The sequence below is a fragment of the Palaemon carinicauda genome, chromosome 21 (genome assembly GCF_036898095.1).
Source record: "Palaemon carinicauda isolate YSFRI2023 chromosome 21, ASM3689809v2, whole genome shotgun sequence".
In the NCBI taxonomy this organism is placed as follows: domain Eukaryota; kingdom Metazoa; phylum Arthropoda; class Malacostraca; order Decapoda; family Palaemonidae; genus Palaemon; species Palaemon carinicauda.
In genome coordinates, this window is record NC_090745.1 from 20,727,346 (window position 1) to 20,743,772 (window position 16,427).

A 16,427-nucleotide genomic window follows, 5' to 3' on the forward strand; every position below is an offset into this window, starting at 1 on the left:
TAGAGCAGCAGGTGTTTAATTGTGATGAAACCGGGCTGTTTTGGAAGAAGATGCCCAGTCGAACCTACATCACTGCCGAAGAGAAGAAATTGCCTGGGCATAAGCCAATGAAGGATCGGTTGACTCTTGCCCTATGTGCCAATGCTAGCGGGGACTTTAAAGTCAAGCCCTTACTGGTTTACCATTCGGAGAACCCTAGGGCTTTTAAGGCACACAATGTGGATAAGGACCAGCTTCATATTTTCTGGCGATCCAACTCGAAGGCCTGGGTCACTAGGCAGTTCTTTGTCCAATGGGTTAACCAAGTTTTTGGTCGTTCTGTGAAGAAGTATCTTCATGAGCAGAAATTGCCTTTAAAGTGCCTGCTATGCCTTGACAATGCACCCGCGCACCCCCCCGGGACTTGAAGATGATATCTTCGATGAATTCAAGTTCATGAAGGTGCTGTATCTTCCACCGAATACCACCTCTATCCTCCAGCCCATGGACCAGCAAGTCATCTCGAATTTCAAGAAGCTCTACACCAAGCACCTATTCAAGCAGTGCTTTAATGTCACGCAAAGCACAAACTTAACTTTGCGTGAATTTTGGAAAAGCCACTTCAACATCGTGCACTGCTTGAAGATCATAGATCAGGCTTGGGTGGGATTAACTCGACGAACCCTCAATTCTGCCTGGAAGAAGCTGTGGCTTGATGCAGTTTCTCCCCGAGATTTCGAAGGTTTTGACCCCGAATCTGATCCCTTGGTGGGTGCAGCGGAAGACGTAGAGGAAATCGTCTCCCTTGGCAAGTCCATGGGTCTGGAGGTCGATGCAGATGACATCACGGAACTCGTCGCCGAACATCACGACGAACTTACCACAGAGGAGCTCAAGGAACTCCATACTATGTCTGAGCACATGAGTGATAACGAGGGAGGGATCGAGGAGGTAGAACATGTGTTAGGTTCGGCGCAAATAAAAGAGGTATTAGGAAAATATCAAGACTTGGTCGACTTCATCGACAAATACCATCCAAAAAAATTGCAGTTGTTCCGTAACCGAAATACAAACCACGCTATTTACATTGGGTTTACCTTTCGGCGTAGCTGAAATGACGAGCCAATAGTTTTTAACGAGGGTTAACTACCCCCGCGCTAGTTAGCGGGGGTAGGGGAAGGGATAGCTTGCTACCCCTCCCCCCCCACACACCGGTGATTTGCTTCACTTCACTTTTGGGTCCGGCGATGAACAGACGTGTCTGTCCATCGTCCTCGTTGACAGCCTTAATCTTTTTTTGCTTTTTCTTCCAGTTTGTGTGTGTGTGTTTTGAAGTTGGCCTCACCCTTATTGTTCACTATGCGCAAGTGTCCCGGAATTGCCGGCCGCCCTTGTGGTACTTTTATGTCGGCGTTGGACACAGATCCTCACACCTTTTGCCCGCAGTGTCGAGGCCGACGGTGTGATAAAGAGAATACGTGTAGTGAGTGCAGGGAGTGGTCTGCCTCCCAGTGGGAGAGGTTTGGCCGCCGGCGTAAGAAGTAGTCCAAGAGAGACCGTTCTCCTTCCGGGGTTGCCTTGAAGGAGGAAGGCTCTCGGGACTCTCCTTTCGCCGCCCAAACCTCCTCCGAAGCTCCCCCTCGTTCGGCTCCTAAGGAGAGTCTGCCGAGTGGGAGCGCAGGCCCTAGTTCTGTTTCCCGACCTTGGATTGGGGGAGAGGGCGTCCCCTCCCATAGTGGGGCGGTTGTTGCTAATGAATCTTTGTCTAATGATGATCTTTTTCAGATTTGGGCTTCCCTGGGGCTTAAGGGCCTGCCCTCCAGGGTAGCCTTGACAGACCTTGTCCAGTTAGGGTCCGCTGTTAAGCTGTCGCCGGTGATAGCAGAGGTAGATCCTCTGTCTATCGTGGACGTCGTGGTGACAGAGGCTTCCGACGGGTTGGGTCAATCCTTTGCAGATACTGTTGTGGATGATGGTGCTGAAGGCTCTCCTCCCCCTTCCGTACATCCTTCGAAGGGGGAAGGGAGTCCCGCGGGCTCTTCTGCTGCCAAGCCTCCCTCTAAGGGGAGTGCTTTGACTGAGACCCCTTCAGAGGACTGATGGTCCTGACGATCTTCCTCGTGGCTGCCTTCGCCGTAAGGCTCACCGTCCGCTGCGCCGCAAGGGCCTCCCGTCTCCCTATAAGGGTGCTAAAAGGCGCCTTTTTGAATCTTCGCCTCCTTCCTCCGAGGGGGACTCTCCTCGCCGTAAGCAGCCTGCAGCTCCAGCTTCCTTAGACCTCACTGGGGATCGGTCTCCTACGCCTTCCAGACCTTCAGCTTCTGGTGCAGATGTCCAGCAGCCTGACCTCGTCACCCGACGGGCAACGGTCCCTTCGGGGCAAAGGGATCCTTCCCTTGTGCGTCAGGGTTCTACTGCGCGCCATTCTGCAGTGTTAGCGCACAGGCGCTCTCCTGCTTGTCAGGCCCTCTTAACAAGAGAATGCCTTGATGAAGTCATTGGGCTTCAGCACGGCATATCATTCCCGTGCTGAAGGCTTGTGACGGGCAAGAGGGCTCTCGAACTGGGGAATTTCTTTTCCTCAGTTTGACTCTAAATTTCTCTCATTCTTTTTCTATTACCTCTTATTGCTTATTCCTCCTTCATAATTATCAGCTGTCTCCAACCTTGCTGTCAAAACTCTTTTACCCATTTCACTGTCCAGGTTTTTTAGAGGGGACATTGTATCCATGATCGGTTTTTATTTCAAAATCAATTGTGGGAGCTGTGGTGGTCTTGCCAACTGCCCGAAAATGTTTGGACACCTAGGAGTGTCAGTATTCCCATACTGGCACGTGGAACTATCTCTTAGGAAATTTGGCCTTCGGATTCCAGGGGTTGGCGATTTTATAGAGATAGGACTCTCGGCATTCTGTCCGGTTTGCCTGCCACTATGATTAGAGTGGGGATGATTGTATTCTTGAAATGCTCTCAGTCCCATCAAGTGGGTTTGGCATACACTTGAGCCACTCTAATCATAGTGGTACCATCCCTTTGTGGTAGGGTAGGGAGTGGACATTTGGTAAGCAGCTTTCACAGGTGTCATTGGTGGAGAAATTAATTCCAGGAAAGGCTAACAGTGTCTTCTTTGGAATTTCAGACAGTCTTAATTTTTTCTCTCCCTTAAACTATATTTTTAAATATTTAACTTAGCCGGTGAATATATAGCTGCAACTCTGTTGCTCGACAGACAAACTCTACGGAAAAAACTCGCCAGCGATCGCTACACAGGTTGCGGGTGTGCCCAACAGCGCCATCTGTCGACCAGATACCCAGCTCTTATGTAAACAAAGACTCAATTTTCTCTCTGTCGACGTGTCGACAAGACGTACTTTACTCGCTGTTGCTAAACTGGAGTTTTTCACATCATATTGGTGAAGTACTATATTCTGGTTTTGAGCTTTCGCAATGCAGGTGTTTTATCTTCATCTTAAATCTTGAACTCGTTTTGGATAGATTTAATTATGGTGACAAAGAGAGTATGGACTTTCTTTCACTTTTAAATGGCCGACCCTTCCCTTGGACGGAAGTGTGTTTAGGCTTTTAGTAATTATCTTATCACGTTATAAATTATTTATAGATTTTCCTCTATATATTTTATATCTCTCCGCCTTTATTAGGCCTCTTCGATTAACTTTCCTTTTATTATAAACATATAAAAATAAATTTTAATGTTTTGTTTATATGCGACCTTTCCTGAGAGTAGGCGGTCCTAACTTGGAAACTGAAGTTAATCAACGTTGAGCCCTTTATATCGTAATTAGCTTTTAAAGAGCTAAGGATTTAAAACTTTTTAATTGTAATATTTTATGAAAGAATTTCTTTGATAGTCTTCGTACTGTTTTCAAAGATGAACTAACGTTTAGTTTATTTATGCTACGCAGTTGTTGACGTTCAGGACGTTCAACATGCGCTCTATCGTTACAATAGAGAGAGAGTGTATCACGGTTTCACTTTGCAGTAAGAGTAAATCGATTCTGACGTTTTGTTCATTCTTTCTAAGCTTAAATGTTTTAAATTCTATTTTAAAGGAACTTTTTATTTGAAACCTTTCAGTTTTTTCCTTTGGTCAAATAACATGTTTTTTTTTTTTGACGAAATGTAATTGGGCTCTTCTCTTAGGTGCAAAATCAAGAGAGAAAGAGAGAGAGAGATAGAGACGGAGGGAGAGAGAGGAGAGAAAACGTTCCATTCAGGCGGGTAACGTTGTTCTCGAGTTACTCTCGTCCCTAGTCTCTGTACGGGGAGATAGGATAAAACGTTTTTAGTTTTTTATTCTCGTCCCCAGGCTATGTGCGGTGAGAGATTGAAAACGTAGTTTATATGAACTAGTGTTTAGTCTCTTTCCCAGCCACTGAATTTTTTTATCTTAAAATATGTTTTCTGGTTTTTGCTGGTATTAATGAGCTTGCATTATACGACTGATTTCGCAATTACTACCTTTTAATGAAGGGTAGAATTGCGTGTTTCAGGTAGAAATCAGTAAAAGTTTCGATTTCAGTGGAATAAGTGCAAAACAGAAAATCGAAGTGATAAAGTGATATTGCGCAGTGTTACAGTGTTGCGTCCGAGGGTTCGTCTGTTCGTGCCTGTCGTTCACCTAGTCCGGGACCTCTTGCAAGCTCCCAAGCCCAGGGGAGAAGTAATGTCGAACGACTTATGGGTTCGAGAGGCCTTGATCAACGAACAGACGTTTCCCTCTATGGTATCGGGTGTATCTTACCAAGATCTCCCCTACCATAAGACGAGAGAGACGTTTTTTCTCCTCGTCATCCGAAGGCTTTTCGCATAAGAAACCTGTCACAAGGTTTCGAAGCCCTTAAGCGAAAGTCAGTCATTTCAGGACAGGTCCAGCGTCCTGGTTACAGCCATTAGGACAGCTCTGACCCTATGCAGTCATCGGATAACTGCTCGCCGCCTAACAAAAGCGTAACACAGACTCCGAGAGTCTTTTTTGTTGGCAAAGTGTTGCGGTCACAGACGTTACCCTCGTCTCTTACCACAACCATTTCCGTTGATCCTTAATGGGTTGTATGGCAAGACATGCAGAATATGCTTGCCTCCCTTATGGAAGACTATTCTGCCGATTAGTCCGTTGAGTCTAGCCGTTTATCTCATCGATATCCTGGCTTTCAGCCAACCTAACGTTCCTTTGTGCTTCCTGTTGACGTTGGCGTAGCTAAGTCACGTCAGTTAGGTTGTTTAGAACCACACTCGATGCGGTCTCGTGTGGATTTTCAGCCGCATTTGGACGTTAGGCCACTTGCTGATGCTCCTGTTGACGTTCAAGACGTTCGCTAACAATCGGAGTTGACTTGTTTTGACGCTGTGCGTCAACCTCCGCATTCTAGAGTTGTTTTGACTGCTCAGTCTAGGCAGTCAAAGCAGTCTCGAGTGGACGCTGTGCGTCCTCACGCACCTGTTGTGGTTGACAGTTCAGTTGTTGACAGTTCACAGACTGTCAAGCAGTTACATGACGTTGCGTCCTAGTCCGCTACTAATGCACCAGTGAGTGTGGACTCTGCTTGTAAAGCATTGCCACCACGGTAGGTCTCTCCCTTGCTTGAGACTCAGCTTTTATCGGACAAGGTTCCTGTAGATGAGGAAGTTGCTGTTCCCCCTCCTACTGATATTCCCTTGAGGACTCTGTCAGATGGAGAGGAGCCTAAAGCTGCTTAGCCCTCTATGGACTTTAATTAAATCATGATGATTTTTTTAAGGATCTTTGTCCGGATCTTTTTGTAACTGCTGCTCCTCGTTCGCCTAAACGTCAGAGCTTACACTAGGCCTAGCTACTTCGAAGCCGTTGTTTTTAAGCTAGTGCTCTCTCACTCTCCTAGAGAGCTTTACGTTGGCTAGGCGACTGGTTTATCACCAGGAGGAGTTTGGGGGATACAGCCTTTGCTTTCCCTTCTTTTAAACTGGCTTATAGAGCGAGAGTCTGATATGACACGAGAGAAGTTCTCGGCTTGGGAGTTCATGCCTCTGCCCAGATAGACTTCTCAAATCTCGTAGACTCTCCCTGGCGCCTGGCCAGGAGACGCTCCAAGTTTTTTACAGGTCAACTTCACAGCTGTTTTCGAGCCTTTGAAGTTTTGCTGTACAATTATGTCATGCATAAACAAGGCTTTCAGGGATGGAAAGCGGTACCGCCTCAGTCGCTAACCCCGTCTGTTGCCGCACCTGCTCCCGTAGACCCTAAATGGGCTTTGCTGCAAGACATGCAGTCCAAGCTTGCGTCCTTGATAGAGGACTTTAATGCGGAGAAGGTTGCTGCCGAACCTTCTGGCCAACAACCTTCCAACCGGTCGGTTGTGCGTCCTGTTGACGCTGAGGTAACCTTCTCGCGTCTGCCAGTTAAGGTGGTTCCTCCACCGATGCGACCCAGTGTGGGTTGCCAGCCGCACGTTGACGTTAAGCGACGCTCGGAGGTGGTTGTTGACGTTCAGGACGTTCAACAACCAGCAGAGGTGACTTGTTTTGACGCAGTGCGTCAACCTCAGCAACCCGGTATGGTGTTGACTGCACAACCCAGACGGTCTAGACAGTCTCGGGTGGACGCTGTGCTTCCTCGCGCACCCATGGTTGTTAACAGTTCACAGACTGTGCAGCAGTTCCATGATGTTGCGTCCGGCTCCGTCACGCATGCACCAGTGCGACCGGACTCAGCGAGCCAGACGTTGCCCACTCCGTTGCCGTTTCCTCATCAGTTTTCGGATGAGGAACCCTCTGATGAGGACGTTGCTGAACAACAAGACGATCAGCCCCCAGAATAGATCAAGCCCTGCTATCCATCCAGAAGATGCTGAAGAAGGAACGCTGCTCAGTCAGGCTGTGGATGAGTCTGGTAGGGACGCTGTCATCCGTGGAACAATTTGTGTCACTAGGAAGACTACACCTCCGTCCTCTTCAATACCATCTAGCTTTTCACTGGAAAAAGGACAAGACGCTAGAAGCGGTCTCGATCCCGGTTTCCGAAAAGATAAAGTCTTGTCTGACTTGGTGGAAGGACAATATCAACCTAAGAGAGGGTCTTCCCCTGGCTGTTCAGACTCCCAACCACGTTCTCTTCTCGGACGCATCGGACGTGGGCTGGGGCGCGACACTAGACGGTCGGGAATGCTCAGGACTGTGGAACTCGAGTCAGAGGAGCATGCATATCAACTGCAAGGAGCTGTTGGCAGTACATCTGGCCTTGAAAAGCTTCAAGTCTCTCCTTCGAGGCAAAGTGGTGGAAGTAAACTCGGACAACACCACGGCCTTGGCGTACATCTCCAAACAAGGAGGTACCCACTCACTGACGTTGTACGAGATCGCAAGGGACCTGCTCATCTGGTCAAAAGGTCAAGACATCTCCCTAGTAACGAGGTTCATCCAAGGCGACTTGAACGTCATAGCAGATTGTCTCAGTCGGAAAGGGCAAGTAATTCCAACCGAATGGACCCTCCACAAGGATGTGTGCAAGAGACTTTGGGCCACTTGGGGTAAACCATCCATAGATCTCTTTGCAACCTTGCTGACCAAGAGGCTTCCAATCTATTGCTCTCCAGTCCCGGACCCAGCAGCAATACATATAGATGCTTTCCTCCTAGATTGGTCACATCTGGATCTCTACGCATTCCCACCGTTCAAGATTGTCAACAAGGTACTGCAGAAGTTCGCCTCTCACGAAGGGACAAGGTTGACGTTAGTTGCTTCCCTCTGGCCCGCGAGAGAATGGTTCACCGAGATACTTCGATGGTTAGTAGACGTTCCCAGAAGTCTTCCTCTAAGGGTAGACCTTCTACGTCAGCCACACGTAAAGAAGGTACTCCAAAGCCTCCACGCTCTTCGTCTGACTGCCTTCAGACTATCGAAAGACTCTCGAGAGCTAGAGGCTTTTCGAAGGAGGCAGCCAGTGCGATTGCTAGAGCAAGGAGAGCGTCTTCCATTAGAGTCTACCAATCGAAGTGGGAAGTCTTCCGAGACTGGTGCAAGTCAGTTTCTGTATCCTCGACCAGTACCTCTGTAGCTCAAATAGCTGATTTTCTCTTATACCTGAGAAAAGGACGATCCCTTTCAGCTCCCACTATCAAGGGCTACAGAAGCATGTTGGCATCGGTCTTCCGGCATAGAGGCTTAGATCTTTCCAAACATAAAGATCTGCAAGACCTCCTTAAGTCTTTTGAGACCACCAAGGAGCGTCGTTTGGCTACCCCTGGATGGAATTTAGACGTGGTACTAAGATTCCTCATGTCAGACAGGTTGGAGTCGTTACAATCAGCCTCCCTGAAAGATCTCACTCTTAAGACACTTTTCCTGGTATGCTTAACCACGGCTAAAAGAGTCAGTGAGATTCATGCCTTCAGCAAGAACATCGGATTTTCGTCGGAAAAAGCCACTTGTTCGCTGCAACTTGGTTTTCTAGCCAAAAATGAGCTGCCTTCTCGGCCTTGGCCTAAATCTTTCGATATTCCCAGCTTATCGGAGATCGTAGGCAATGAACTAGAAAGAGTCTTATGCCCTGTTAGAGCTCTTAAGTTCTATTTAAAGCGTACTAAACCTTTACGAGGCCAATCTGAAGCTTTATGGTGTTCAGTTAAGAAACCATCCTTGCCTATGTCAAAGAATGCTTGGTCAGACTTTATCAGATTGTTAATACGAGAAGCTCATTCACATCTGAGTGAGGAAGACCGAACTTTGCTTAAGGTGAAGACGCACGAAGTTAGAGCTGTAACAACTTCCGTGGCCTTTAAGCAAAATATATCTCTGCAAAGTATAATGGACGCAACCTATTGGAGAAGCAAGTCAGTGTTCGCGTCATTTTACTTGAAAGATGTCCAGTCTCTTTACGAGAACTGCTACACACTGGGACCATTCGTAGCAGCGAGTGCAGTAGTGGGTGAGGGCTCAACCACTACAATTCCCTAATTCCATATCCTTTTAATCTGTCTCTTGAAATGTTTTTTATGGGTTGTCCGGAAGGCTAAGAAGCCTTTCGCATCCTGGTTGATTTGGCGGGTGGTCAAAGTCATTTCTTGAGAGCGCCTAGATTAGGGGTTTGATGAGGTCCTGTTGTATGGGTTGCAACCCTTGATACTTCAGCTCCTAGGGGTCGATCAGCATCCTAAGAGGATCGCGAGGCTCCGTAAGGAAGACGTACTTAAAAGGCAGAGTAATTGTTCAAGTCGACTTCCTTACCAGGTACCTATTTATTTTGTTTTTGTTATTTTGATAACTTCTAAAATGAAATAAAAAACTCTTAGCTCATAAAATGTAAACATATATTACTGGTCTCTACCCACCATCCTGGGTGTGAATCAGCTATATATTCACCGGCTAAGTTAAATATTTAAAAATGATATTTTAATTATAAAATAAATTTTTGAATATACTTACCCGGTGAATATATAAATTAAATGACCCTCCCTTCCTCCCCAATAGAGACGCAGTGGGACGAGGAGAAAATTGAGTCTTTGTTTACATAAGAGCTGGGTATCTGGTCGACAGATGGCGCTGTTGGGCACACCCGCAACCTGTGTAGCGATCGCTGGCGAGCTTTTTCCGTAGAGTTTGTCTGTCGAGCAACAGAGTTGCAGCTATATATTCACCGGGTAAGTATATTCAAAAGTTTATTTTATAATTAAAATATCATTTTAATTATAAAATAAATTTTTGAATATACTTACCCGGTGAATATATAAATTAAATGACCCTCCCTTCCTCCCCAATAGAGACGCAGTGGGACGAGGAGAAAATTGAGTCTTTGTTTACATAAGAGCTGGGTATATGGTCGACAGATGGCGCTGTTGGGCAGACCCGCAACCTGTGTAGCGATCGCTGGCGAGTTTTTTCCGTAGAGTTTGTCTGTCGAGCAACAGAGTTGCAGCTATATATTCACCGGGTAAGTATATTCAAAAATTTATTTTATAATTAAAATATCATTTTTTTCCAGTTTTTTTTTTTCATTGTTATTATGACCCCTTCCCTCCCCCTGAAAAAATAATGAGTAAACTTAATATTCCCCGTACCCCTGGATCAAATGGCGAACCCCAGACACCGTTGACAACTTCTGTTTGTTTAAATAGGGAAAGCTCTGTTGACAACCTCGGCAATAAAAAGGATTCCTCCAACAATACTTCTTTGACCAGTGTTGTTAAAGGCAATTTATCGGCACTGGTGGAAAATGATGCTTGTAATAACCGTAATACTTTACTCTCTGGTTCTGGCTCATTACCATATCCAACAAAAAATCTGAAAATTCTCCACTTAAAAAACATACCAATTGGTTGTAGCTATGACATAATTCATGAAGCCTTCTGTAGATTTGGAGCAATCAAAGAAATTTTAATGGAGCTTAATGGTAGTAAAGGCTTTTGGGAAGCTTGGGTATCATTTTCAAGTTTTGAGATTGCTTTTGAAGCAAATAAAAATTTAGAGAGCATAAAAATTGACAATTGTTTGATTTCTGGGGCTTTATGTGATAAAGCACCAAGACACCTAGAGGTATATAAACCAGAAGAATGGATGGAAAAAGAAATAGAGCATAGACTTCCAGAAGTAAGAACCCCCAAGCCCCCAACATGGATAATTGCATCTGGAAAGATAGATAATTATAACTATTATAAGATTAGTAAATTTATACAAAAAAAAGTTGGTTTAATTAAAAGTAAGGATATTAGTAGATACGGTAAGGAATCTGTTTTGATTAATGCAAAATCAGATACTCAAGCTCACATGCTTTGTGGCATGAAGATTGCAGAAATTGATCCTATTAAGGATATTAAACCACATATGAGCTTCAGCTATGGTAAAGGAGTAGTTTTTGATAAAGATCTATATGAATTCTCAGAAGCAGAAATTCTGGACATGTGCCCTGCTAATGTTTGGAAAGTAAGTAAGATCCCTCAAACAAGCATGGTAGTTTTAACATTTGAAACCCCTGTTATACCAGATCATATAATTATTGAGAATGAAAGAGTACGTGTTCGAGAATATAAACCTAGGCCTTTACAATGCTTTAATTGTTTCAAGTACGGTCACCCTTCCCGGTACTGCAATAATACGAAGATCTGTATTAACTGTTCTTTGTTAGAACATGGCCAATGCAACAGAGATACAACCTGTGCAAACTGTAAAGATAATCATAAACCAAATGATAAAAGATGTAGAGAATACAAGAATGAAGAAGCTGCAATCTTGAAAGCAAATGCTGAACATATAAGTGTAGGTTATGCAAAGCATTTACTCAATCGGCAACTTAATTTTGCTCGCGCGGTTAAGATGCCAACAAAAGATTATAATCCACTACCCCTTACTACCACAGGGGGACCAGTGGCAGCACCTGGCCCATCAGGTGCATCTCCCTTAGTGGTAGTAGCCCAGCCATCTGGGTCAAGTGCTCAGGCTATAAAAGCCAGAGCACAAACCTCCAAAGAGGTCAATATGGTGTCCAACACTCCAAAAGTATTGTCACCGATAGGAGCATCTCCCCTAGAGGTAGTAGCCCAGCCTTCTGGGTTAAGTGCTCGAACTGTTGAAGTTCTAGCACAATCCTCCAAGGAAGCCAATGTGGCTTCCACCACCTTAAATGTTTTGTGTCAGGCAGAATCTCTACCTGATTTGATGGAGATTGGAAAACAAGATCTTCCAAAGAGGAAAAGGTCCCCATCATCCTCACCTTCATCTAAGTCAGGTAAGTGCCCTACTGCTCATGATCCTAAGGTTGACTCTTATAAAGATCCTAGAAAGAAAGAAAAGAAGAGATGTGGCCTAGTAAAGACTTTCATCTCCAGGCCTTACATGGCTTCATCTGAAAAGTCCCAAAAGACAAATGAGACAAAGAAAAATAATAACAAAAGATAATGTCTATCATCCAGTGGAATTGCAGAGGTCTAAGTACTAGCATTGAGCAAATAAAAACTTTAACCAGGGACTCAGACACGAAGGTAATTTGCCTACAGGAAACCAAGATCAGTGACAAACCATTTAATCCTGGACTCAATTATCATTTTTGTAGATCCCCTCCTTTGCAAGCTGCAAGAGCTCAAGGTGGTACAGGTTTTATTATTCACAAATCTGTAAAATTTGAAACAATCCCACTCAATACAACACTACAGGCATGTGCAGTTAGAACTCATATCGGGAAAAAAATTACTTTATGCTCGCTATATATTGAACCATCCTTAGAACTTTTCCTCTTAGATCATGCTGGTAATCCAAGAAGGCTTAGACTTTCTGACCTCCAAGACTTGATCAATCAGCTTCCTGCCCCTTTTATTTTAATGGGTGATTTTAATGCAAAGCATACTTTATGGGGTGGAAATGTGTGCGATAGATGGGGTAATCTTGTTGAAGAATTAATCGACAACAATGATGTAATACTAATGAATGATGGTTCTCCAACTAGGTATGATGTATTCCACAACTCTACATCAGCCATTGATTTGTCAATCTGTTCCTTATCCATTCGATTGGACTACCTTTGGTCAGTAAATGAACACCTACATGGTAGTGACCATTGGCCAATAATGTTAAATTATGTCCATAATCTTCCTTCTCAGTGTCCACCAAAATGGAAGATAGATGAGGCAGACTGGGCAGCTTATGAAAACTGTTCACACACCGATAAAGAATATGATGAATTTACATCTCCAGTGCATGCCTATCAACATCTTGAAAATATTATTGATGATAATGCTAGCTAGTTTATACCTAAAACATGCGGTTTACCTCATCGCTCTGTAGTTCCTTGGTGGAGTAAAGAATGTGCCAACGCAAGAAAAGTGACCCGAACTTGCTTCAGAAGATACTTGAGGACAAACTATTTAGCAGATAGAATAGCATGTCTCAGAGCCTGTGCCAAACAAAAAAGAATTTTTAAAAAAGCAAAGAGAGCATCTTGGAAGAAATATATATCTAATATTAATACCAAAACTCCTTCAAAGGAAATATGGGACAAGATTAGAAAACTTCAAGGTAAATTCGTCCCTAAGCCTCTACCAATATTAAGGGAAAATAATAGATATATATCTGACCCCAAAGATGTAGCAGAGGTTCTTGCTAAGCACTTTGCTCATGTATCAAGTGCTGACAACTATTCCCCAGCATTTCAACAAATTAGAGCATCAACATCTGTTGTTCCTCCTGCTTCTTCAAATACTGAAGCTTTTAACCTGCCTTTTAGTATGGAGGAGATGCAAAATGCTATCTCCAGCTCTTCTTTAACTGCCCCAGGTGAGGATGGCATCCGGTATGAAATGATATCACATCTTCCAGTGGATACCAAGGAATTTTTATTAGAAACCTTTAATGGTCTATGGGCTTCCCATACATCTCCTGATTCCTGGCATACTTCAATTGTAATTCCAGGCCACAAGTCTGGTAAAGACCCAGAACTGCCATCTAGTTATAGGCCCATATCCTTGACCAGTTGCATATGCAAACTATTTGAGAGAATGATCAACAACAGACTTGTGTGGTATCTAGAATCAAAAAATCTTTTATCTAACAGACAGTTTGGTTTTAGGAAGAACCGAAGTACTCTAGACCCTTTGCTGATGTTATCAAGGGAAATTTCAAATGCTTTTTCTAACCAAAACCAGGTGGTGGGTGTCTTTTTTGACCTCGAAAAGGCATATGACACCACCTGGAGGGATGGTATTTTAAAGCAATTGGCCTCGTGGGGTATAGGAGGACATATGTTCTCTTTTATTGAAGAATTTTTATCAAACCGCTCCATTAAAGTGAGAGTAGGGTCAGAACTATCTTCATCCTACATGCAAGAAGAAGGTGTCCCCCAAGGCAGCGTATTGAGTGTGACCTTGTTTGCTGTTGCAATTAATAGTCTCATTAGTCACATACCTCCTGGCATACAAGGATCACTATTTGTCGATGACTTTGCAATTTATTGTAGTGGATCATCTGCACTACAAGCATGCCAAAATCTTCAAATTGCAATAAATGCTGCTTCCGCATGGGCAAATTCTCGCGGATTCATGTTTTCTCCTCAGAAGACCAAAGCCATTCGCTTTACTCGTACTCGTAAAAGGGAAGAGATCCCCACCCTTTTCTTAAATGATTGTATTTTGCCATATGAGGATAGTGTCAAGTTTCTTGGAGTCATTTTCGACAAGAAAATGACATTTGGTCCCCATATAAATGACCTATCTATCAGGGTTAAGAAGTCACTGAACATTCTGAAAGTGATATCGCATTTTGATTGGGGTGCTGATAGAACAACTTTGCTTAGAATTTATACATCTTTGTGTCTGAGCAAGTTAGACTATGCATGCCAAATATATGGGTCAGCTACAAAGACTTTACTTGGAAAACTTGATATTGTTCACAATGCTGGGCTTCGCATCTGCACAGGTGCTTACAGAACATCTCCCATTGACAGTCTCTTATGTTGATTCTGGCATACCTCCCCTTTCCATTCACAGAGAGGAGTTGAGTTTGAGGTTTTTAGCTAGGTCCCTTGCTGTGAGAAACAATCCTAACTGTAAATATGTTAGGGCGCCTTTAGATCGGGCTCCTTTAGATCGGGCTCCTAACAGATCTAGAGTGCCTAAGCCTTTGGAAGTACAGCTGAAAAATGATGCTAGAGAAGTAGGCTTGTTAACAGCACAGATAGCAGAGGTAGGATATCCCAAGTCTCCTCCTTGGTGTAATCCACTTGTTAAAGTATGTTTTACGGTAGGAGGGAAAAATACCTTACCTAGTAGGGTAATGAAAAGTGAGTTTTTAAATCATGCTGCTCAACATCATGGGAAACATGTTTTTACAGATGGCTCCAAATCGGCTGCAGGAGTTGGAAGTGCAGCTGTGGTGGGGGATATTGTTATTAGAAGGAAACTCCCATACTCTTGTTCAATTTTTACTGCTGAGCTGTACGCAATAATTCTCGCAGTCCAACATATTTTTAAAAATGGCAACCAAAATAGTTTTTATACAATTTTTACGGATTCCAATAGTGTTTTACTCTCATTAAAACAAATTATGCCAGGCCATCATCTAGTACAAGAGGTGCAGGACTGGTTAGTACTTCTGCAATCTAGGAAGAGTATCAGTGTTCACTTCTGTTGGGTCCCTGCCCATGTTGGGGTGGATGGGAATGAACAAGTAGATAAGGCAGCAAAGGAAGCTTCAGGGCTAAGTAATCCATCCCCCTTGAGTATTCCTTACAAAGATCTTAAAAGTGAGATTCATCTTTACTGTAAAAATAAGTGGCAAGCTCGATGGTCTGAACTGACCACCAATACAAAATTGAAACAAATTCACCCATTGGTGGATAAATGGTCATCTTGTAATTCTACAAGTAGAAGGGATACCATTATTTTAACTAGGCTGCGTATTGGCCATACACATGCAACGCACAATTATTTAATAAAGAGTGGGGAAGGGAGACAGGCCCCTCTTTGTAATACCTGTCAAGTGACAATGGATGTTAAACATATTTTAGTCGATTGTCCTGTTTTTAATTTCCAGAGGAGGACACATTTACTCCAGGACAAACCGTTAAGAGATATACTGGGGGAAAACTGTAATACCCTGAACTTGAGAAAATTTATACAAAGTATTGGGTTATATTACGAGCTATAATTGATTTTATTAATTTATTTATTTATTTTACCCTTTTAATCCCTATTTATTTCACATCTAGATTTTATTGTATGAAAGTGTTACAATTTGTATTAAAGGTTAAAATGATACTAAATGGTGTGAGTGTACAGATATGATTGAATGATTTCTGTTATATAGCGCTGAATGGCCTTTGATGCCCCAGTGCTTGGCTTAATGCCTAAATCCCATATTCAATTCAATTCAATTCCTGCTCGTCAGGGCTCTCCTGTTCGTCAGCGATCTCCTGCTCGCCAGCGCTCTCCTGATGATCGCCCCTCTTCTCGCCAGCGCTCTCCTGAGGACATCCTTCAGCCTGTTCCTGTTGAGCGCCCAGCGCGCCAGCATTCCCCTGCTCGCCCTTCTGCAGTGTTAGCGCACAGGCGCTCTCCTGCTCGTCAGCGCTCTTCTGACCGTCAGCGCTCTCCTGTTCGTCAGCACGCTTTTGATGACCATCGCCCCACTGCTCGCCAACGCTCTCCTGTGGACTCCGAATATCCTGCGGTTTCTGTTGTGCGCCCTGCGCGCCATCAGTCTCCTGAGCGCTCTAGTTTGGTCAAGGACTCTTCTCCTCGCCCTCGCGATCCTGTTCGTCAGCCTGTTCCTGCGCAACATCGCTCGCGTTCTCCAGCGCGTTCTTCCAAAATGCCTGTACGCCCACGCGCCCATGCGCCTCCTGTTCCTGAGCCCGTTCGTGAGCGTTCGCCTCTGCGCCCCGCGCCGGCAGTTCCCTCACAGGAATCCACGCGTCCCCCTCTTGCTCGCCAGCGATCAACAGCTCGCCAGCGATCACAGACGCATCAACATTC